The following is a 23000-nucleotide window of genomic DNA, read 5'->3' on the forward strand; positions in this document are numbered from 1 at the left end:
TTGTGTAAATGGTTATAGAGAGGATATTGTTCATGCCATGTAGAGTATTGAACTGTTAAAGTAATGAACCCCTGTTATTGATTTGAGATACCCTATCTTTGATCTTGTGAAATTGTTATAAAAAACTTATTGATTCAACCCTTTGGTAACCCATTTTCCCTATTCTAATTGTTTGTTATACCATGAACTGTTATAAACCCTATAATTACCATTATGAACCCCTTGTAAAGATGCTTCATTCCTTGATTACCTATTTCCTATTGATCCTTGAAACGGTTTTGATTTTCCTAACTTGAGTACCTTGTTATCATTGATTCAAGATCCTTAGAACTGAGCCTTGCATATCTTTGATTCATTTCCTTAACTTTGGCTTCTTGAAATTGAATTCAAGAATGAGTTTCGATTTGAAAGAGTCCGAATGATTTCATATTCTTGGTAATGATAAAATGAATTTAGAAAACCTACTTTTTCCAACTCAAGGTTTTCCAAACGAATTCCTGATGGATTGGATTGGGACGTAAGAGGCTAGTGGTACTAGTCCAGTCATAGTAAGAGGCTAGCGGGGCTAGCCCAGTTTAAGGCTCAAATTATGCCATTGGTACCTTAAAGACCGGATGGAGGTCGGTACGGGCTGATCACCCATATTATTATGAAATGAAAGATAAAGTGGTCCAATCAAGGGTTCCATATTGATTTTAAAAAGGAATTGAAACTTCCTACTCAGTAATTGATTCTTTGAAAATGAAAATGGTTTATATTGCTTTGAAAAAAGTTGATTCTGATATTGTGAAGCTTAAAGCTTGTGAACCCTGATTTTTTTATTCTGTTGATCATATAATTGATTCCTTATAATGAAAAGATTGTCGTTTTCCATTCGAAAGATCATTTGTGATCCTGTTAATGATTTGTGATGAATGTCGGCTTTCACCCTACCTTGAGCATTATTCCCTGAAAGCCCAAAAATCTTCTTCATAACCCCCCTTTTCATAACCTAAAAGATAGAAATCTGCCACCTAGAATTGATAAAGTAGAATGCGCTGAGATCAGTAAAGAACATTGTGGATTTTATATCGTAGAAATGCTTTAATAGTTACTTGCTGAGTTTTATACTCATATGATTTGTTTTAATCTAACCATGTTATTTAAGCAAGAAGATGGCCAGGCTTAGGCGCACTGCTCGTAAGAGCGTACCTGGTGGTCCCTATCGTGTTGAGGGCTTCTGGTTGCTAGAGCAGGTAGTAAAGTTTTTGAGTGAGCAAGCGCTTAGCCAGAGAATTGTAAAGATACAATGGTTTATCTGTTGGTTCCAAGTCGGGATCGACTATGTATATTTGATTTTATTCTGGGGTTGTAAGTTATATTTTATGATTGGTAGTTGTAATCTTGTCTCATACTTTATCCTGTTTGATCCTGTTAGTTGCTAATCGGGGTTTATGCTTATTTAATTAGTAGATTATAGGTGTGTGGGTCCTCATTTCCTAACCCCGAGATCGAGGGTGTCACAGCACAGCAGCGGGTGTCTCACAGAAAACAACCCAACCCATCTCCAAGATCATCTCCAACAACTTACCATATTTCCCCGATGGCAGAAAACCACGCTCCTTGGCTATAGGCTTCGAAAGTAGCCTCACATACTCTGCCTCAGCCTCGGGAGTTGAAAACCTTAGCCCCACACCACCTGCACTCGAAGAATCGGTGGTGCTGCTGCTAACTTGAGTTCACTGTCTTTTTGGTGCCATGGAGATTGTGGTGCCATGGAGATTGAAAGAGATTGAGAGAATAGAAGTGTGTAAGAGAGATTGTGTGTTTGAGAGTTTTGAAAAGTGATGGAGAAGTTTGTGTATAAGTGTAAGTATATATAGGAGATTGGGAGAGAATTAGTTATGGAAAATGAGTGGGAATTGATAATGGGAATAATGGGTTTGATTTGGAAAGGGAAATTTGGGATGTGGAAGAGTAAAAATCAGGTGGAAATTGATTTTGTTTGAAATACCCCGATTTTTTTCTTCAATCTGCCTTATATTTTTTTTCTGAAACAGGGACCCAGCCCGTCCACGTGCCCGCGCCTCTGGAAATTCAGTGCGGCCACGCGCTAGGTCAGCGCGGGCGCACCCAGTTACTGGAAAAACAGCGCAGCCGCCCTGCTCCTTAGCGCGGGCGCGCCGTGCTACTGTAGTTGGCCCGGAAATGTTTTATTTTTCTGATTTTTTTTGTGTTTTTCTCTTTTCTTTCTACTTCCTCTACCTACTAATGTACAACAAACTTGGGTTGCCTCCCAAGAAGCGCTTGGTTTACGTCGTTATCTTGACGTAGAATCTCGAGATCACGAAGATAATAAAACGGCACTAACCACCTCACGGTTTACCGTATCCCCATAATAGTATTTCAACCTATGACCATTTACCTTGAATGCTTGGCCTGGATCATTCTCGAAAATCTCCTCAGCTCCATGCGGAAACACAGTTTTGATTATGAAAAGCCCGGACCATCTCGACTTCAATTTTCCAGGAAAAAGACGGAGACAAGAGTTAAATAACAGAACTTGTTGTCCCGGCACAAATGACTTGAGCATTAGACCCCTATCATGCAATCTCTTGACTTTCTCCTTGTACATTTTGTTGTTGTCATACGCTTGAATCCGAAATTCGTCAAGTTCATTCAATTGAAACATTCTCTTCTTACTAGCTGTGTCCAAATCAAGGTTCAATTTCTTCAAAGTCCAATACGCTTTATGCTCCAGCTCCACAGGCAAATGACACCCCTTATCATAAACCAACTGAAACGGCGACATTCCCAACAGAGTCTTTTATGCTGTTCTATATGCCCAAACAGCTTCATCAAGCTTCAAAGACCAATCCTTCCTTGATGGACACACAACTTTCTCTAAAATATGCTTGATCTCCCTGTTCAACACCTCAGCTTGACCATTAGTCTAAGGATGGTAGGCTGTTGCAATGTGATGATTCACATTATACCTTTGCATCATGGTAGTGAACTTGAGATTGCAAAAATGTGATCCCTCGTAACTGATTATGACTCTTGGAGTCCCAAATCGTGTGAATATCTGCTTATAAAGAAAATTAAGCACTACCTTCACATCATTTGTCAGAAAAACCTTGACTTCCACCCATTTCGACACATAATCGACCGCCAACAAGATATATTGATTATTGCAAGATGAGACAAATGGCCACATGAAGTCGATTCCCCAAACATCGAAGACTTCAACCTCGAGAAGCACATTAAGAGGCATCTCATCCCTCTTGGACATATTACCCACACGCTGGCATCGATCACACTTCAAAACAAAGTGATACGCATCCTTAAACAATGTAGGCCAGAAGAATCCTGCTTGAAGGACCCGAGCTGTTGTCTTCTCTCCACCATAGTGGCCTCAATGAACAGTCAAATGACAGTCTCGCAAAATCCCCCCTGTTTCCTGTACGGAATGCATCTCCTGATGATTTGGTCAGCTCCTTGCCTAAACAGATATGGTTCATCCCACATGTACCACTTCACCTCATGAAGAAACTTCTTCCTTTGAGCGTACGATAAGTATGGAGGCATGATATTACTCACAAGGTAGTTCACAATGTCTGCAAACCATGGTTCTTCCTCTTGCACTCCAAACAGCTGTTCATCGGGAAAAGACTCATTTATCATTGTCTTATCTTGTGAATTTGCACTTGGATCTTCCAAACGCGAGAGATGATCAGCGACTTGATTCTCAGTACCTTTTCTGTCATTGATCTCTAATTCAAATTCCTGAAGTAAAAGAACCCATCTAACTAATCTAGGCTTCGAGTCCTTCTTCGAGACGAGATATCGAATCGCAACGTGATCAGTGAAAACTGTCACCTTCGTCCCAAGCAAATAAGATCAAAATTTCTCAAAACCATAGATAATAGCCAAAAGTTCTTTCTCAGTTGTAGTATAATTCATTTGAGCATCATTTAGGGTCTTACTAGCATAGTAGACCACATGAAATATGTTGTTCTTTCTCTGCCCAAGAACTGCTCCAACTGTATTGTCATTTGCATCGCACATCATCCCAAAAGGTTCATTCCAATCAGGTACAGTTATGATATGTGTCTTGATCAAACTCTTCTTCAAAAAGTCAAAAGCAGCTAGGCACTCATCATCAAACTTGAACGAGACATCTTTCTCCAGAAGATTGCACAAAGGTTTAGAGATTTTTGAGAAGTTCTTGATGAACCGCCTATAGAAACCCGCATGACCAAGAAATCTGCAAACTCCCTTAACATAAATTGGTGGGGGAAGATTTTCAATGACCCCCACTTTGGCTTTGTCCACCTCAAGACCCTTACTGGAGACCTTGTGACCTAGAATAATGCATTGTCGCACCATAAATTGACATTTCTCCCAGTTGAGAACCAGATAGGTCTCAACACACCTTTTGAGAACGTCGCCAAGATTCTGCAAGCACTTATCAAATGAATTGCCAAACATAGAGAAATTGTCCATAAACACCTCCACATTCTGACCAATCATGTCAGAGAAGATAGCCATTATGCATCTCTGAAATGTGGTCGGTGCCCCATACAAACCAAAAGAAATTCTTCTAAAGGTGAAAATACCAAATGGACAAGTGAAAGTAGTCTTTTCTTGATCTTTCGGAGCAATGAAAATCTGATTATAGCCCAAATAGCCATCCAGAAGACAGTAGTACTCATGCCCAACCAATATGTCAAGCATCTGATCAATAAACGGTAGAGGGAAGTGATCCTTTCTCGTGGCCTTGTTCAGCTTCCTGTAATCCATGCAAACTCTCCACTTGTGACTATTCGAGTAGGAATGAGCTCATTCTTCTCATTAGCAACAATGGTGATACCTCCTTTCTTTGGTACACACTAAACTGAACTCACCCAAGAACTGTCAGAAATGGGATAAATGATCCCTGCATCCAGCCATTTTAGAATTTCCTTCTTCACAAATTCTTTCATGATCGGATTTAGCCTTCTATGTTATGTGTAATAACCCCCAAAATTTTCAACTTTTTGTAACCCTTGTGAATAGTGTTTTAGCTGAATGAGAAAACTTTTCATGCCACACTATGTAGGGGTTCTATTATGGATATTCTGAGATTTTATTAGTACTCTATATGGTATATGAGTGTATGTAAAGATCGTCAGAATCCAATTTCCGAACACTTTGGTTTTTCCCGGAAATCCACTAGATACGGAAAGAATTGAGTATAAGGTAGCAGGATAAAAAGGATTTAAATTAAAGGATTATAATAGAGGATCATAAAAAGGAATATAATGTATTGAGAAAGGTTAAGGGAACCTAAGTAATAAGATCACGGGTATGATCCTTCAAACGATAAACGAGAACGAAAGTTAAGCGAACCGTATAACAGATCAGCGGTCATTAGGCAAACAATTAGGAATTTAATCAAAAGGGATTAGAGAGAGTGATGTCACCCAACCAATGAGAAGAGGACAAAGAGGGAAGGATGACATCACAACATGACATAGGCATGACATGGGAAGGAAGGAGATGTGGTGGCTTTTTAACCACACAAAATCAAGGGCAACTAGGTAATTTACTAAAACAAAAACACAAAATCAAACCAACCAAGCCAAGCAAATCATTTTCATCAAAATCAAAAAGAAACCAAGGCATTGTTCTTCATAGCTCTCGGCTTTTTACTATTGCAAAGGGAGAGAAATTCAAAACTCAAGATCCAAGCCTCCTAAATTGGTAAGATAATTCCCTAATCATCTTTATCCTTAGTTAGGGCTATATCATGAGTTTAAGCAATCAATTCCTTCTCAATCTTCTTCATTTAATCAAAGAAGAAGACAATGAATAGTGTTTTCAAGTTTTTAACTTGAAATTTTTCTTGATTTCCTTGAAGATCCAAGCATTCCTAAGACTTCTCAAGGATTCTTAAGGCTTCCTAGCTCCTCCCACCACTTCGAGGAAGGTATATCATCTCCAAACCCAAGATTCCTATGTATTATAAGATGATTTTGATTAGTAGGGTGATATTGTAGTTTAATGTTTGTGATTTAGAGTTTGGGATTGAAATGGTATTGAAATGGAATGGTAAATGTTGTTGTTTTGGTTAAAAGATTGTAGTATAGTTAAATTCAAGCTTAGGCATAAGTATGAATGTTAAAATTGAATTGGTTGGGGCTGATATGATGTGATAAGGATGGATGTTGGTTGTATGTTTGATTTGAGGTTGAATTGGGTTGGTTTTGAATGGTTTTAAATTGGGAAATCGCGTAAACATAGCCGTCGTAACGTCCAATTTTCTTTGGACTGCTTTTGTGCATAACATTAGGACCCGAGAACCCCCTGCTAGATTATTACCATTGCCATGTTTAGATAGTTCGTGTTACGAGCTTCGTTTTGATATGTAGTTCGTTCGATTCCGATGCACGGTTTAGGAGAAACGACCGTTTCAAGTAACGGCGTTTCGCGAACGAAACTTTTCCCCTCGCCTTACTTTGAAACATAGGTTAAAGACCAAAAAGGGTTAATTAATGTATGAAACATTTATGGTAAGTGTGTTAGGCAGTTGGTAAGACACTCGCTAAGGAATTGCCTTAAAACTCGTAAAGGTTAAATTATTAAAAATGGTGGAGCCGAGGGTACTCGAGTGACTTAAGTGAATCAGTAAGCGCAAAACAAGCGTTAGAGTCTAAGTTAGTTAAAGTATAGATTTACAAGTGACTTTGGTTTAATTCCAACTTACTTGTTGTTTATAGGTTACCAAACTCGTCCCGAGCCTTTTATCACCCTAAGTCGCTCAGGCAAGTTTTCTACCCGTTATAACTGTTGTTGTGATGTATATATGTATATGCATTATCTTGCGATAGATGCATGTTGGTTAATTAGCAAATGTTGTTATATATTGAAGCATGCTGCTATGGTATATATATATGCATGCCTGTTTCGTATTCTTTCCATATATAATTGTTGATTCAGTTGATAATACCTATGCTAGAGGATAGCGGTAACTTGCATATACCCTTAGTATAGGGACCCAAAAGGTGAAAACATTTTCTAAAACCGGGAGTCGAGGATCCCGAGTAGATTTTGTATATATGTATATATATATATTTATATATATATATGGTTATAGTTTTCAAAACTATTAATCGAATAAGGTTTATTCGATAACTTTATTTTATTTAATGAATATTATTTGAATATTCATTTGAGGGCTTATGACTCTTTTATATTATTTATTGAATATTATTTTGAATATTCATTCGAGGACTTATGACTCCTTTTATTTTATTATTTGAATATTATTTGAATATTCATTCGAGGGCTTATGACTCCTTTATATTATTTATTGAATATTATTTGAATATTCATTCGAGGGCTTATGACTCAGTTTATATTATTTAATGAATATTATTTGAATATTCATTTGAGGATCTATGACTCCGATTATTTGCTGAGATATATTCTTTATTTTATTAAAGAATAAGGTGTCGATAATCAAACTTATCTTTGATTATTCAAATAAAGATAGTACTTTCGTATAAGTATATCTTTGGTTATTTAATACTCGTTTCAAGTATAAGTTTTAATACTTCTACTTCAATTATTTTTATAAAGATTATTCTTTATGGGAATATTATTTAAATAATAATATTCAGACATTTTCTAAAATATACTGGGGACTGATTTACTTCATTAAATCAGCTTTACTCCAAACACTCTTTAAAGTGTTTTCGAGTCTTCAAAATAATTTTTAAAAGTTAGAGCGGATCCCAAAACTCATTTTTATATTTAAGATCTTCCTTTTTAAGGGGATTTAAATACTCGCTCAAAACCTGAGGGATCCGGCTCTGTGGTGTATTTTATATTCGCAACTAGGTTGCAGTTTTGATAATGAATTGATTACTTACCCAACGTTCGGGAAGTAAGTCCATCTATTGAGTCGGCATAAGCAATATGGGCTCAGTGGGCGTCCATGATAGTGTAAGTGGCTCAGTGGGAGTCCATCAAATGCATAAGTGGCTGAGTGGCAGTCCAACATAAGGTCCTATTGAGACCAGGGTGATGACCAGTGGGGAATTCGTCCATCTACTAGTAGAAAAGGTTACTTATTGGTATCTTTGCCTGATCAGCGAGATACCTGGTTTATGCCAAAATTCTTTTCCTTTCCCAAAATTTATTGGATGTTTCAAACTCTGTTCATACTTTACATGACAGAGGTTTTCAGGAAATGTATTAAGAAGATGTATATGTGGATATATATATATATATATATCAGAACTTAATGAAGTATATCATAACTTCATTTCCTTTAATAATATTTCAAAGATTTAATCTATTCAAATCTTGTCTTGTAGTCTCATCTATGTGATGAACTGGTAAAAGCTCATTATACTTTGAACAAGTGGTAGTTCAAGTAGCTTTATAAATGATATAAGTGTAGTGAAGTATTTGGTAACTTCATCCCTTGTTTTTACTTATATCTAGTACGTAATTATCTTACACTTGATAAAAGATTCTAGTAAGTATCCATTTAGATACTTATATTATTGTTATCACTTTATATTATCTTGCGAGCTGTAAGGCTCACTCTTGCTTTATTTCTTCATCACACAACAACAGTTAGGAAAGATGGCCAGACTCCAGCAGACCCAGCGCAAGCGCGTGGGAAGCGTCCCGCGTCTTCCCGATGATGTTGTAGCTGCTATAGCTGTAGAGGTAGATCTATTGGTAGATCAGGCACTCTACTTTTGAGAATCAAATTATGTATAATTATAACTTGTGGCAGATAATGGCAATTAACTGTAAATTATCAAGTAATCATTTTGGGTTGTAATAACTTTTAAATTGTGGATTCAAAGACTTGTACTTATTTCAATTTCATCTCTGAGACTATAACGGGTTGTGGTGTGTATTAGTGTGGGGTCACAGTATAAGGTTATTTATTATTAATTAAGTGAAGTGATATTGTGGAAAGAAAGACCGTGATGACCCGGATCCCCGACCCCGGATCTGGGGGTTGTTACAGAAATGGTATCAGAGCTAAGCGTTATAAACCTCAGAGATGATGCGACGATAAAATAACAAACTCACAAAAATAATAAGAACTCTTGCCAAGTTCATGGTCGAACTACTTAAAGTAGTGCTGACAGTTAAAACCCTTACGGGAACCCTTATAAGTATCATGATAGTAACTTAGCTCATTTAATGTGTAGGCGCCTGAGATAGAGGACCCTGAGATGTTCGAGCGTGAGCATGATGAGGCACTGCTAGATGTTGAGGATCAGGAGGAGCCTGAGATGGAGGAGGATGAGGAGGACCCCTCAGAGGAGTCAGAGACGGAGGTCATTGCTATTTCAGATGAGGAGGACCCCTCAGAGGAGTCAGAGACAGAGGTTATTGCTATTCCAGATGAGGAGGACCCGGATGAGGTCCCAGTAGCTGAGGAGCGTGTTGGACCTATGGTAGTGTATGCTGGTACCCCATTACCCACACTTCCGGTGGTCAGAGCCCCTACCCCTCCACCACTATCTTGGATTCCCGATGATGACAGCTCAGAGACCCATACTTCCGAGCCTAGGCAGACCGAGGAGGCACCCTCAGCGGCTCCGGATTCACCACCACTTGACCCTGCCCACAGGCAGTCTTCGTTAGCTCATGGATATGTTCAGGATATTCTGAGGACCCGAGTGGCTGTTACCGAGGGCCGACTGGATGAGGCCAGGAGGGAGTTGGATGCAGAGAGGGCGGGTAGGCGTACCCGAGCTTATGAGACTAGGGCTTCTATACCCCGATCCTTGAGGAGGGAGCTTACGGGGATAGAGCTCACATCCCGAGCGAGGCTCAGATCGCTCCAGGGGGACAGGCATGGTAGGATCTCCAGGCGGCAGGCCGACTATATCTTCCTTCGTGCGATGGAAAGGGTATGGGAGCTGACCCGCTCCGGTGTATGATTCAGGATTGACGATGGAATAGTCTAGTTGTCTAGTTAGCCGAGGCCTTAGTAAGAGCCAATTTTCTGGGATAGTTAACTTGTATATAGCATCCCTTTTTCTGACTAGACAGATAGACTCTTGTGTATCACTTTTGGGATAGATGACTGTAGCACTGTTGTACTTTTGACCAGATCAAACTATGTATTTCTCGCATTATGTATATATTTGTTTCGTTTCGGTTCAGTTCCTTAGTGATGAGGTCACTGTTTTTATCATTATTATTACTGCACTTCGTATTAGAACTTTCTTAAAATAATAGAATTGCGATATACGTTCTCCCCATTATGAAGCTGTGCAAGGCACAATATTGTATATGATTGTGACCTAACGTTGAATTTCCTAATAATTTTTTTTATTATCAGAATCATGCCGCCAAGAAAGATTGGAACTAGGGCGAACCCTGGATCTGAGGACCAGGGAAGCCATAACCAGGATGATAGGAACCAGGAACACAGTGAAGAGGAAGATGAGGATTATGTGGAACAGGATGACTCCCTGTATGAAGAGGAAGAGGAAATATATGATGTTGAGGGATTTGAGATAGAGGCTGAAGAAGGAGAAACTGAGGTTGAGCAACCGGTACCAAAACCGAGCATGGATCCCATGGGCCAGTTTATGCAACTCCTAAGGCAGAATTTGGAACGTCAACCCAACCCACCCCCTCAAGGAAATAACAATACCGTGGCAAACTCTTTCAGGGCTTTTAAGTCCCTTAAGCCCCCTGAGTTCCACGGATCAGCCGACCCAGTTGAGGCAAGGGCATGGTTAAAGGAAATGGAGAAATCCTTTGAGATTTTGAGTACCGATGAGGCACAGAAGACTGTATTTGCTACCTACCTTCTGAAAGGAGAAGCTAACTACTGGTGGGAGGCCAAGAAAAACATGGAGACAGATGCTATTATAACCTGGGAGAGATTTAGTCAGTTGTTTCTGGGAAAGTATTTCCCGAGGTTTATGGAAAACCAGATGGAGCTCAAGTTCTTGGAGCTAAAGCAGAATAACTTGTCTATAGCAGAGTACGAAGCGAAATTTACTGAGTTATCAAGGTTTGTGCCGGAGTTTGTGAGCATCGAGGAAAAGAAAGCTAGGAGGTTTCAGCAGGGACTGAAACCGTGGATTCAGAATAGGGTGGCAATCCTTGAGCTTACGGACTATGCCACTCTGGTGCAAAAGGCAACGATTGTAGAAGTCGGAAGTGAACAGATGCAGAAGGAAAGAGAGAAGAAAGGAATAAAGAGGAAAAGTATGAGCATGGGTGGAGGTTCCGCAGGAAGGAGCTTCCCAACTAGATTTAATCGAGGAGCAGTGTCCCTACCAGGAAGGAACACTGGGTTTAAGCGGCCAATGAGTGTGAGTGTGAGCCAGGGCGGCCAGAAATCAAGAATGTCCTATTCCAACCAGTCTCGACCCCCATTGCCAGCCTGTAACATATGTGGAAGGAATCACACTGGGGAGTGTAAAGGAAAGTCAGTAACCTGCTTTAAGTGCGGTCGGGAAGGCCACTATTCAACTAAGTGCCCATCATCAACCCCTGCCGTCATTCCAACCACCACTTGTCATCAGTGTGGACGCCCAGGTCATTAGAAGAGGGAATGCCCAATGAACAAACCAGCAGCTTCGGGAGCAAGCAGGGCTGCTTCTAATAAGCCACCTACTGCGAGGACTTTCAACATGACAGTCCAGGATGCTATGAAAGATTCAGATGTGATAGCAGGTACCCTTTCTCTAAATTCAGTCAGTGCAAATGTTTTATTTGATTCGGGAGCAACTAAATCTTTTATATCAAAGAACCTTGCGCGTAAGTTAAGACTTAAGGCTGAACCCTTGATAGAACCCTTACAAGTAGAAATAGCCAATCATGAAATTATTTCTGTTAACCAGATTCACCCCGCCTGTGAGATAGGCATAGGGGAGCAATCTTTTAGTGTTGATCTAATTCCTTTTAAATTAGGGGAGTTTGATGTAATTTTGGGAATGGACTGGCTATCTAGCAATGATGCTCAGATAGACTGTAAAGGGAAGAAAGTTAAGCTAAATATCCCAGGGAAGAAGGAAGTTATATTTAGAGGAAAGAGGCAGACGCAGAAATTTTTGACTATGGCCCAGGCCAGAAGGATGCTACGAAAAGGAAATGAGGCCTACCTAGCCTATGTGGTGGACACGCAGAAGGAGGTGCCCAACTTACAAGATATTCCAGTAGTCAACGAATTTGAAGATGTATTCCCACAAGACCTTTCGGGATTACCACCCGATAGAGTGATTGAATTTGCTATTGAGTTGGCCCCAGGGACAACGCCAGTTTCAAAAGCACCTTACCGGTTAGCCCCGTTAGAAATGAAGGAATTAGCTATCCAATTGCAGGAACTCTTGGATAAGGGTATGATAAGACCCAGTGTGTCTCCATGGGGAGCACCAGTTTTATTTGTTAAGAAGAAAGATGGGAGCATGAGGCTGTGCATAGACTATCGAGAGTTGAACAAGCTAACCATAAAGAACAGGTACCCATTACCTAGAATAGACGATCTGTTCGACCAGCTAAAGGATGCTGTTTATTTTTCCAAGATCGACCTGAGAACTGGATATCACCAACTAAAGATTAAACCCGAAGATATTTCCAAGACAGCATTCCGTACCAGGTATGGGCATTATGAGTTCTTGGTAATGTCCTTTGGATTAACCAACGCCCCAGCGGCTTTCATGGATTTAATGAATAGAGTATTTAAGAAGTACTTGGACAAATGTGTGATAGTTTTTATTGATGATATTTTGATCTACTCAAGAACTGAGGCAGAACATGCAGAGCATTTGAGGATAGCTCTAGGAATACTCAAAGAGGAGCAGTTGTATGCCAAATTCTCGAAGTGTGAATTCTGGCGGAATGAAGTACAGTTTTTAGGACATGTGATCAATAAAGAAGGAGTATTGGTCGACCCCTCCAAGATAGAGGCGGTCTCAAATTGGGAAAGGCCAACCACACCCACAGAGGTAAGGAGTTTTATAGGATTGGTCGGCTACTATCGTAGATTTGTACAGGACTTTGCGAAGATCGCAGCCCCTTTGACACGACTTACTCGTAAGACAGAGAAGTTTGAATGGACGGAGAAATGCGAGAACAGTTTTCAGGAATTAAAGAAAAGGTTGATAACGGCTCCGGTATTGGCATTGCCGGACGGAAAAGGAGATTTTGTGATATATAGTGACGCGTCGCACAAAGGATTAGGATGTGCGCTTATGCAGCACGGTAAAGTGATTGCGTATGCGTCGAGACAATTGAAGGAATACGAGGTTAGATATCCTACTCATGACCTTGAGCTCGCGGCAATAGTATTTGCCTTAAAAATTTGGAGGCACTACTTGTATGGAGAGAAGTGCGAGATTTTCACAGACCATAAGAGCCTCAAGTACATATTTACGCAGAAAGAGCTCAACATGCGCCAGAGGAGATGGTTAGAACTAATCAATGACTATGATTGTGAGATTCTCTTTCATCCAGGGAAAGCCAATGTGGTGGCTGATGCCCTTAGTAGAAAGGAAAGACTCAGAAAGATAACAACTTTGGAAGAATTGATAAGGGATTTTGAGAGAATGGAAATAGAAGTAAAGGTAACCGGAACCGGAACTGAAAAGCTTTTTGAGATCTCAATGCAGCCCGAGTTATTGGAAAAGATCAGATTGTGCCAGGAGAAAATAATGAATGAAGGCAGAGAGTCAATGACTGGAGAGGAGATCCATACTGAGAAAGATGATAAAGGGATAATGAGGTACTCCTACCGGATTTGGGTTCCGAATGTTCAAGAGCTTAAAGATGAGATATTGGATGAAAGCCATAGTTCAAGGTATTCCATTCACCCGGGAAGTACCAAGATGTATAGGGATTTGAAGGAATATTACTGGTGGCCCAACATGAAGAGGGACGTAGCAGAATGGGTAAACAAATGTTTGACTTACCAAAGGGTAAAAGCAGAGCACCAGAGACCCAGTGGACTCTTACGACCCCTGGAGATTCCCGAATGGAAATGGTAACAGATAGCGATGGATTTTGTTGTAGGCTTGCCAAGGACGAAGGCCAATCATGACGCCATATGGGTAATTATAGACCAACTGACAAAGTCAGCTCATTTCATTCCTATTAATGAGAGATACACAGTCGATAGACTGGTGGACATTTACTTTAAGGAAATAGTAACGCGACATGGAGTCCCAGCGTCCATTGTCTCAGACCGAGACCCCAGGTTCAACTCCAGATTTTGGAGGAGCTTTCAGGAATGTGCGGGGACCAAGTTAAATATGAGTACCGCGTACCATCCCCAGATGGATGGGCAGAGTGAAAGGACCATCCAGACACTAGAGGATATGTTGAGAGTCTGTGCAATAGACTTTAAAGGGAGTTGGGATGATCACTTGCCGTTGATCGAGTTTTCTTATAACAAGCTTTCATGCTAGCATCGGAATGTCGCCTTATGAGGCCCTGTACGGAAGAAGGTCTCGATCTCCCTTATACTGGGATGAAGTAGGAGAGCGGAAGATGCTCGGACCAGAAGTGGTCCAAAGGACCAAAGATATAGTGGATCTCATCAGAGGATGGCTTGTAGCAGCCCAAGACAGATAGAAGAAATATGCAGACCTAGCCCGAAAGGACAAGGAATATGAAGTCGGGGACTTAGTACTGCTAAAGGTATCCCCTTGGAAGGGATTAATGAGGTTCGGAAGGAAAGGAAAACTAAGCCCAAGATACATTGGACCTTTTGAGATATTAAGATGGATTGGAAAGTTAGCTTACGAGCTAGCCTTACCCCCTAATTTGCAACAAGTTCATAATGTGTTCCATGTGTCAATGCTAAGGAAGTATCATCGGGATGCCAGACACATAGTGGAGTACGAGCAGGTGGATATGCAGCCAGATCTAACTTACGTGGAGAAGCCAGTAAGGATTATAGATTAGAAGGAGCAGGTGCTTCGGAACAAAGTAATCAACTTGGGAACTAGAGAGCGCAATGCTAGAAAAGTAACCCCATTTATTTTCTGTTTGATTCCGGGATGGAATCCTTTTAAGGAGGGGAGACTGTAATAACCCCCAAAATTTTCAACTTTTTGTAACCCTTGTGAATAGTGTTTTAGCTGAATGAGAAAACTTTTCATGCCACACTATGTAGGGGTTCTATTATGGATATTCTGAGATTTATTAGTACTCTATATGGTATATGAGTGTATGTAAAGATCGTCAGAATCCAATTTCCGAACACTTTGGTTTTTCCCGGAAATCCACTAGATACGGAAAGAATTGAGTATAAGGTAGCAGGATAAAAAGGATTTAAATTAAAGGATTATAATAGAGGATCATAAAAAGGAATATAATGTATTGAGAAAGGTTAAGGGAACCTAAGTAATAAGATCCCGGGTATGATCCTTCAAACGATAAACGAGAACGAAAGTTAAGCGAACCGTATAACAGATCAGCGGTCATTAGGCAAACAATTAAGAAGTTAATCAAAAGGGATTAGAGAGAGTGATGTCACCCAACCAATGAGAAGAGGACAAAGAGGGAAGGATGACATCACAGCATGACATAGGCATGACATGGGAAGGAAGAAGATGTGGTGACTTTTTAACCACACAAAATCAAGGGCAACTAGGTAATTTACTAAAATAAAAACACAAAATCAAACCAACCAAGCCAAGAAAATCATTTTCATCAAAATCAAAAAGAAACCAAGGCATTGTTCTTCATAGCTCTCGGCTTTTTACTATTGCAAAGGGAGAGAAATTCAAAACTCAAGATCCAAGCCTCCTAAATTGGTAAGATAATTCCCTAATCATCTTTATGCTTAGTTAGGGCTATATCATGAGTTTAAGCAATCAATTCCTTCTCAATCTTCTTCATTTAATCAAAGAAGAAGACAATGAATAGTGTTTTCAAGTTTTTAACTTGAAATTTTTCTTGATTTCCTTGAAGATCCAAGCATTCCTAAGACTTCTCAAGGCTTCTTAAGGCTTCCTAGCTCCTCCCACCACTTCAAGGAAGGTATATCATCTCCAAACCCTAGATTCCTATGTATTATAAGATGATTTTGATTAGTAGGGTGATATTGTAGCTTAATGTTTGTGATTTAGAGTTTGGGATTGAAATGGTATTGAAATGGAATGGTAAATGTTGTTGTTTTGGTTAAAAGATTGTAGTATAGTTAAATTCAAGCTTAGGCATAAGTATGAATGTTAAAATTGAATTGGTTGGGGCTGATATGATGTGATAAGGATGGATGTTGGTTGTATGTTTGATTTGAGGTTGAATTGGGTTGGTTTTGAATGGTTTTAAATTGGGAAATCGCGTAAACATAGCCGTCGTAACGTCCGATTTTCTTTGGACTGCTTTTGTGCATAACATTAGGTCCCGAGAACCCCCTGCTAGATTATGACCATTGCCATGTTTAGATAGTTCGTGTTACGAGCTTCGTTTTGATATGTAGTTTGTTCAATTCCGATGCACGGTTTAGGAGAAACGACCATTTCAAGTAACGGCGTTTCGCGAACGAAATTTTTCCCCTCGCCTTAATTTGAAACATAGGTTAAAGACCAAAAAGGGTTAATTAATATATGAAACATTAATGGTAAGTGTGTTAGGCAGTTGGTAAGACACTCGCGAAGAAATCGCCTTAAAACTCGTAAAGGTTAAATTATTAAAAATGGTGGAGCCGAGGGTACTCGAGTAACTTAAGTGAATCAGTAAGCGCAAAACAAGCGTTAGAGTCTAAGTTAGTTAAATTATAGATTTACAAGTGACTTTGGTTTAATTCCAACTTACTTGTTGTTTATAGGTTACCAAACTCGTCCCGAGCCTTTTATCACCCCAAGTCGCTCAGGCAAGTTTTCTACCCGTTATAACTGTTGTTGTGATGTATATATGTATATGCATTATCTTGCGATAGATGCATGTTGGTTAATTAGCAAATGTTGCTATATATTGAAGCATGCTGCTATGGTATATATATATGCATGCCTGTTTCGTATTCTTTCCATATATAATTGTTGATTCAGTTGATAATACCTATGGTAGAGGATAGCGGTAACTTGCATATACCCTTAGTATAGGGACCCAAAAGGTGAAAACATTTTCTAAAACCGGGAGTCGAGGATCCCGAGTAGATTTTGTATATATGTATATATATATATATATTTATATATATATGGTTATAGTTTTCAAAACTATTAATCGAATAAGGTTTATTCGATAACTTTATTTTATTTAATGAATATTATTTGAATATTCATTAGAGGGCTTATGACTCTTTTATATTATTTATTGAATATTATTTTGAATATTCATTCGAGGACTTATGACTCCTTTTATTTTATTATTTGAATATTATTTGAATATTCATTCGAGGGCTTATGACTCCTTTATATTATTTATTGAATATTATTTGAATATTCATTCGAGGGCTTACGACTCGGTTTATATTATTTAATAAATATTATTTGAATATTCATTTGAGGATCTATGACTCCGATTATTTGCTGAGATATATTCTTTATTTTATTAAAGAATAAGGTGTCGATAATCAAACTTATCTTTGATTATTCAAATAAAGATAATACTTTCGTATAATTATATCTTTGGTTATTTAATACTCGTTTCAAGTATAAGTTTTAATACTTCTACTTCAATTATTTTTATAAAGATTATTCTTTATGGGAATATTATTTAAATAATAATATTCAGACATTTTCTAAAATATACTGGGGACTGATTTACTTCATTAAATCAGCTTTACTCCAAACACTCTTTAAAGTGTTTTCGAGTCTTCAAAATAATTTTTAAAAGTTAGAGCGGATCCCAAAACTCATTTTTATATTTAAGATCTTCCTTTTTAAGGGGATTTAAATACTCGCTCAAAACCTGAGGGATCCGGCTCTGTGGTGTATTTTATATTCGCAACAAGGTTGCAGTTTTGATAATGAATTGATTACTTACCCAACGTTCGGGAAGTAAGTCTATCTATTGAGTCGGCATAAGCAACATGGGCTCAGTGGGCGTCCATGATAATGTAAGTGGCTCAGTGGGAGTGCATCAAATGCATAAGTGGCTGAGTGGCAGTCCAGCATAAGGTCCTATTAAGACCAGGGTGATGACCAGTGGGGAATTCGTCCATCTACTAGTAGAAAAGGTTACTTATTGGTATCTTTGCCTGATCAGCGAGATACCTGGTTTATGCCAAAATTCTTTTCCTTTCCCAAAATTTATTGGATGTTTCAAACTCTGTTCATACTTTACATGACAGAGGTTTTCAGGAAATGTATTAAGAAGATATATATGTGGATATATATATATATCAGAACTTAATGAAGTATATCATAACTTCATTTCCTTTAATAATATTTCAAAGATTTATTCTATTCAAATCTTGTCTTGTAGTCTCATCTATGTGATGAACTGGTAAAAGCTCATTATATTTTGAACAAGTGGTAGTTCAAGTAGCTTTATAAATGATATAAGTGTAGTGAAGTATTTGGTAACTTCATCCCTTGTTTTTACTTATATCTAGTACATAATTATCTTACACTTGATAAAAGATTCTAGTAAGTATCCATTTAGATACTTATATTATTGTTATCACTTTATATTATCTTGCGAGCTGTAAGGCTCACTCTTGCTTTATTTCTTCATCACACAACAACAGTTAGGAAAGATGGCCAGACTCCAGCAGACCCAGCGCAAGCGCGTGGGAAGCGTCCCGCGTCTTCCCGATGATGTTGTAGCTGCTATAGCTGCAGAGGTAGATCTATTGGTAGATCAGGCACTCTATTTTTGAGAATCAAATTATGTATAATTATAACTTGTGGCAGATAATGGCAATTAACTGTAAATTATCAAGTAATCATTTTGGGTTGTAATAACTTTTAAATTGTGGATTCAAAGACTTGTACTTATTTCAATTTCATCTCTGAGACTATAATGGGTTGTGGTGTGTGTTAGTGTGGGGTCACAGCATAAGGTTATTTATTATTAATTAAGTGAAGTGATATTGTGGAAAGAAAGACCGTGACGACCCGGATCCCCGACCCCGGATCTGGGGGTTGTGGATCTGGGGGTTGTTACTTTATGCAATAGTAGGCTTGCTACCTTCCTCTAGCCAAATTTTATGCATACAAAAAGAAGGACTGATTCCCTTAATATCTTCTATTGTCCATCAAATTGACGATTTGAATTCTCTCGGAATTCTTAAGAATTTTTCCTCATCACTACCTGAAAGGTCAGATGCAATAATAACAGGCAAAGTAGATGCATAACCTAAAAAAGCATACCATAAGTGTTCAGGTAATGGTTTAAGCTCAAGTGTAGGATGTTTCTCAATAGATGGTTTGAGGCGCTTGGGAGATTTGTTCAGCTCCTCCATTTTAAGAGATTCAAAAGACATATCCATCTTCCTCTTCCAGGGAGAAGCATTCATATCTTGTAATTGCTCATCATCTTCATCATCTTCACTATCAAAATTCCCCAACAAGGCCTTTTCAAAAGCACCAGACATTAGAAATTGATCAAGTTCTGACGTAACCACAGAATCGACCAACTCCACTTTTAAGCACTCCTCATTTTCCGTAGGGAATTTCATGGAATTGAACACATTAAAAGTTACATCCTGATCCAACACTCGCATGGTGAGCTCACCCTTCTACACATCTATCAAGGTTCGGCCAGTAGCCAAGAAAGGTCTTCCCAAGATTATGGAAATCTTCTTATCCTCCTCAAAATCAAGAATTACAAAATCAGCAGGAAAGATGAGTTTATCCACCTTGATCAAAACATCCTCAACAATGCCTCGCGAATATGTAATATAACGATCAGCCAGCTGCAGAGTCATATAAGTAGGTTTTGGATCAGGTAAGTCCAACTTCTTGAAGATTGACAAAGGCATCAGATTGATGCTAGCTACCAGGTCACATAAGCATTTGTCAAATGACACTTTTCCAATGGTGCAAGGAATAGTGAAGCTTCCAGGATCTTTAAGCTTCATAGGCAACTTCTATTGCAGCACAGCACTGCATTCCTCCGTGAGAGCAACTGTCTCTAAGTCATCAAGCTTCATCTTCTGAGAGAGTATACCTTTCATAAACTTTGCATAACTAGGCATTTGTTCAAGAGCTTCAGTGAAAGGTATGTTAATGTGATGTTTCTTGAATACCTCTAGAAACTTCTCAAACTGCTTCTCCAGCTTTTTCTTCTACAGCCTCTTAGGAAACAGAGGTGGAGGATAGATCTGTATCTCCCTTGTATTATCCTAAGGAGGAGTGTGTTCAATAGTAGTCTTCCTTGGTTCCACTTCAGCTTCCTTCTATACTTTTTCCTCAGCTATAGCTTCTTCATCCGAAACTTAAGAGTGTTCGGGATTTGCAACCTTCCGAGACCTTAATGTAATTGCCTTTACCTGCTCCTTAGCTTCCCCCTTTCCTGGTACTTCAGTGTCACTAGGAAGTGTACCAGGTTGATGATTTAACAAGGCATTGGCAATTTGTCCAATTTGATTTTCCAAGGTCTTGATAGAAACCGCTTGGCTCTTGCACATGAGCCTCAACTCTTCCAATTCAGATTTTTCATTAGACTGTTGCAGCTAGAATTGTTTCTTTGGTGCATATTGCGGTTGATAAAAACCAGGAGGGTTGTACTACTTTGCTGGATATTGTTGATAAGGTTGCTGAACCATATTCTGAGTGTTGCTCCAGCTAAAGTTAGGATGATTTCGGTTGTTAGGATGATAGGTGGCTGGTACATGTTGCTGCGACCTCTGAAAGTTTCTCACGAACTGAGCTGATTCACTAGAAATGGCACACTGATCAGTCTTATGGGCACCAACACAAAGCTCACAGTAACTAGTGATCTGATTAACTCCATAATTAGACAGAGAATCCACCTTTATCGTCAAAGCCTTAAGTTGAGCAGCTATAGCAGTAGCTGCATCCAACTCCAGAATTCCTGCTACCTTGTCCTGAGATAGTCTCTGAGTAGGATTCCGGTATTCATTAGCAGCCATCAGATCAATCAATTCATAAGCTTCATCGTAGCTTTTAACCCACAAGGCTCCTCATGATGCTGCATCAAGTATGGGTCTAAAAGTAACATCCAAACCATTATAGAAACAGTTAATGATCATCCAGTCAGGAATCCCATGATGAGGACACTTTCTAAGCATCTCCTTATATCGATCCCAAGCCTCACATAGAGATTCTCTAGATTGCTGAGCAAATTAAGTAAGTGCATTTCTAATTGCAGCAGTCTTCGTCATAGGAAAGAATTTAGTCAAGAACTTTTGAGCAAGATCCTCCCATTTAGTGATAGACCCTGGTGGTAGAGAATGTAACCAACACTTAGCTTTATCCCGCAGAGAGAAAGGAAAAAGCCTCAACTTAATAGCATCTTTAGAAACTCCATTGAACTTGAAAGTGTCTCAGATCTCGATGAAATCTCTGATGTGTATGTTGGGGTCTTCCGTTGGAGAACCCCCAAACTGAACTGAGTTCTATATCATCTGAATCGTGATCGACTCGATCTCAAAGGTATTAGCCGAGATTGCTGGTCAAACAATGCTGGACTGAATATCATTGATCTTCGGTTGAGAGTAGTCCATCAAAGCCTTTGGATTCACATCTGGTTCTCCCATTGCAATAAGAGCCTCTTCTTCTTTCTCAACTAAGATCTCTTCTTCAACTTTCTCCTGGACTACAACTTCTTCCTCAGCTTGATCAAGTGTTCTCTTACGAGACCAAGAACGCGTATGCATACACGCTCGCTAGAGTACCTGAAACACGACAAGGAATTAAGTAAGTAACAATGTCCGAGTGACTGAACTTTAACGACCAATGTTGACAAACACATAAACTAAAAATTAACACCGATATCCCCGGCAGCGGCGCCAAAAACTTGTTAGAGCTAGAACACGCGCTAATATTCACGCAAGTATACGCGATCGTAAGTAATATAGAATAAATTCTAGTTCGTTCCCATAGGGATAGGTTTAGGTTAATTTCAATTAATGTATTTATGCAACACTAGTATGATTATTATCCAAAGCTAAGACCAGTAACAAATTGAGGTTGTTTATACTAGGATTAACTAAGAGATTATACTAAAGAACATAAACTAGGAGATTAAAGAGAGTTGAATAATATATGACAAAAATGGAATTATAACTTCATTAAATACTTCATTCAATAGACTTTTCGTTCTTAACCTTAGCATGTAATGGTGATGACACTAATCAGATAACACGAAACTGATAAACGCCAACTTTTGTTGTACGACTACCATACTACCAGACATCCACAAAAGAGATAAAAGATGAATAGACACCAATTATATTGAGACCCTATATGTCTATAGAATTTGACAACATAATGGTTGAATGTACAAGTTATCTATCATGATTACATAGGGCAAGTATGATGGTTAATATTACCTAAAAATCATGCATATCACATACATGAACCTATGCTAGCATGGCAAGTTCTAAACCCTTAAATTCACTTTCGCTTCATTAAAGATTAACACACTATCTTATAAGTTCACGACGCTCACAAGATAAATAAGCACAACCAATACTAGGTTATCATACAATCACCACACACTAAGGCATCACAACAAATTAACTAAAGAAATCTATAAATAAATCCGTTAGAACCCCACGATAACGATTAGCCCATAATCGGACTCATCATCAACGTGGGTTCCGATGAAAGCATGGAATAATAAACGTAGTCTTTATACTTAAATAAAACCAAGTACGAAACAAGAGTAAAGGTTCACGAATAAGAAAACTAGCATCCAAAGTTACAACTTAAAACAAAGAATCACAAGTATAAACTAGATCTTCTTCGCCTTGGTTGAATTGTGCTCTACGGTCTTCTTACACCTTCTCCTTAAGCTCTTGTACGTCTCCTTATGAATAACGAGCATAAGTTATGTATATATAGCAACCCATGCAGAGTAGAAGTCTAACGGATCAAAATTCCATGAGAAACAGGATTTTAATT

At 38.9% G+C, this 23000-nt stretch overlaps 1 non-coding gene across 1 annotated transcript; it reads left to right on the forward strand.

The window, feature by feature from the left end:
- The first annotated feature begins 21134 nt into the window (after positions 1–21134).
- Positions 21135–21241, forward strand: LOC141710386 (small nucleolar RNA R71). The gene has a single exon (XR_012570910.1). It is a non-coding gene; the product is annotated as a small nucleolar RNA R71 (small nucleolar RNA).
- Positions 21242–23000: the final 1759 nt, after the last annotated feature.

Source organism: Apium graveolens, chromosome 2, assembly GCF_009905375.1.
Source record: "Apium graveolens cultivar Ventura chromosome 2, ASM990537v1, whole genome shotgun sequence".
Taxonomy (NCBI): Eukaryota; Viridiplantae; Streptophyta; class Magnoliopsida; order Apiales; family Apiaceae; genus Apium; species Apium graveolens.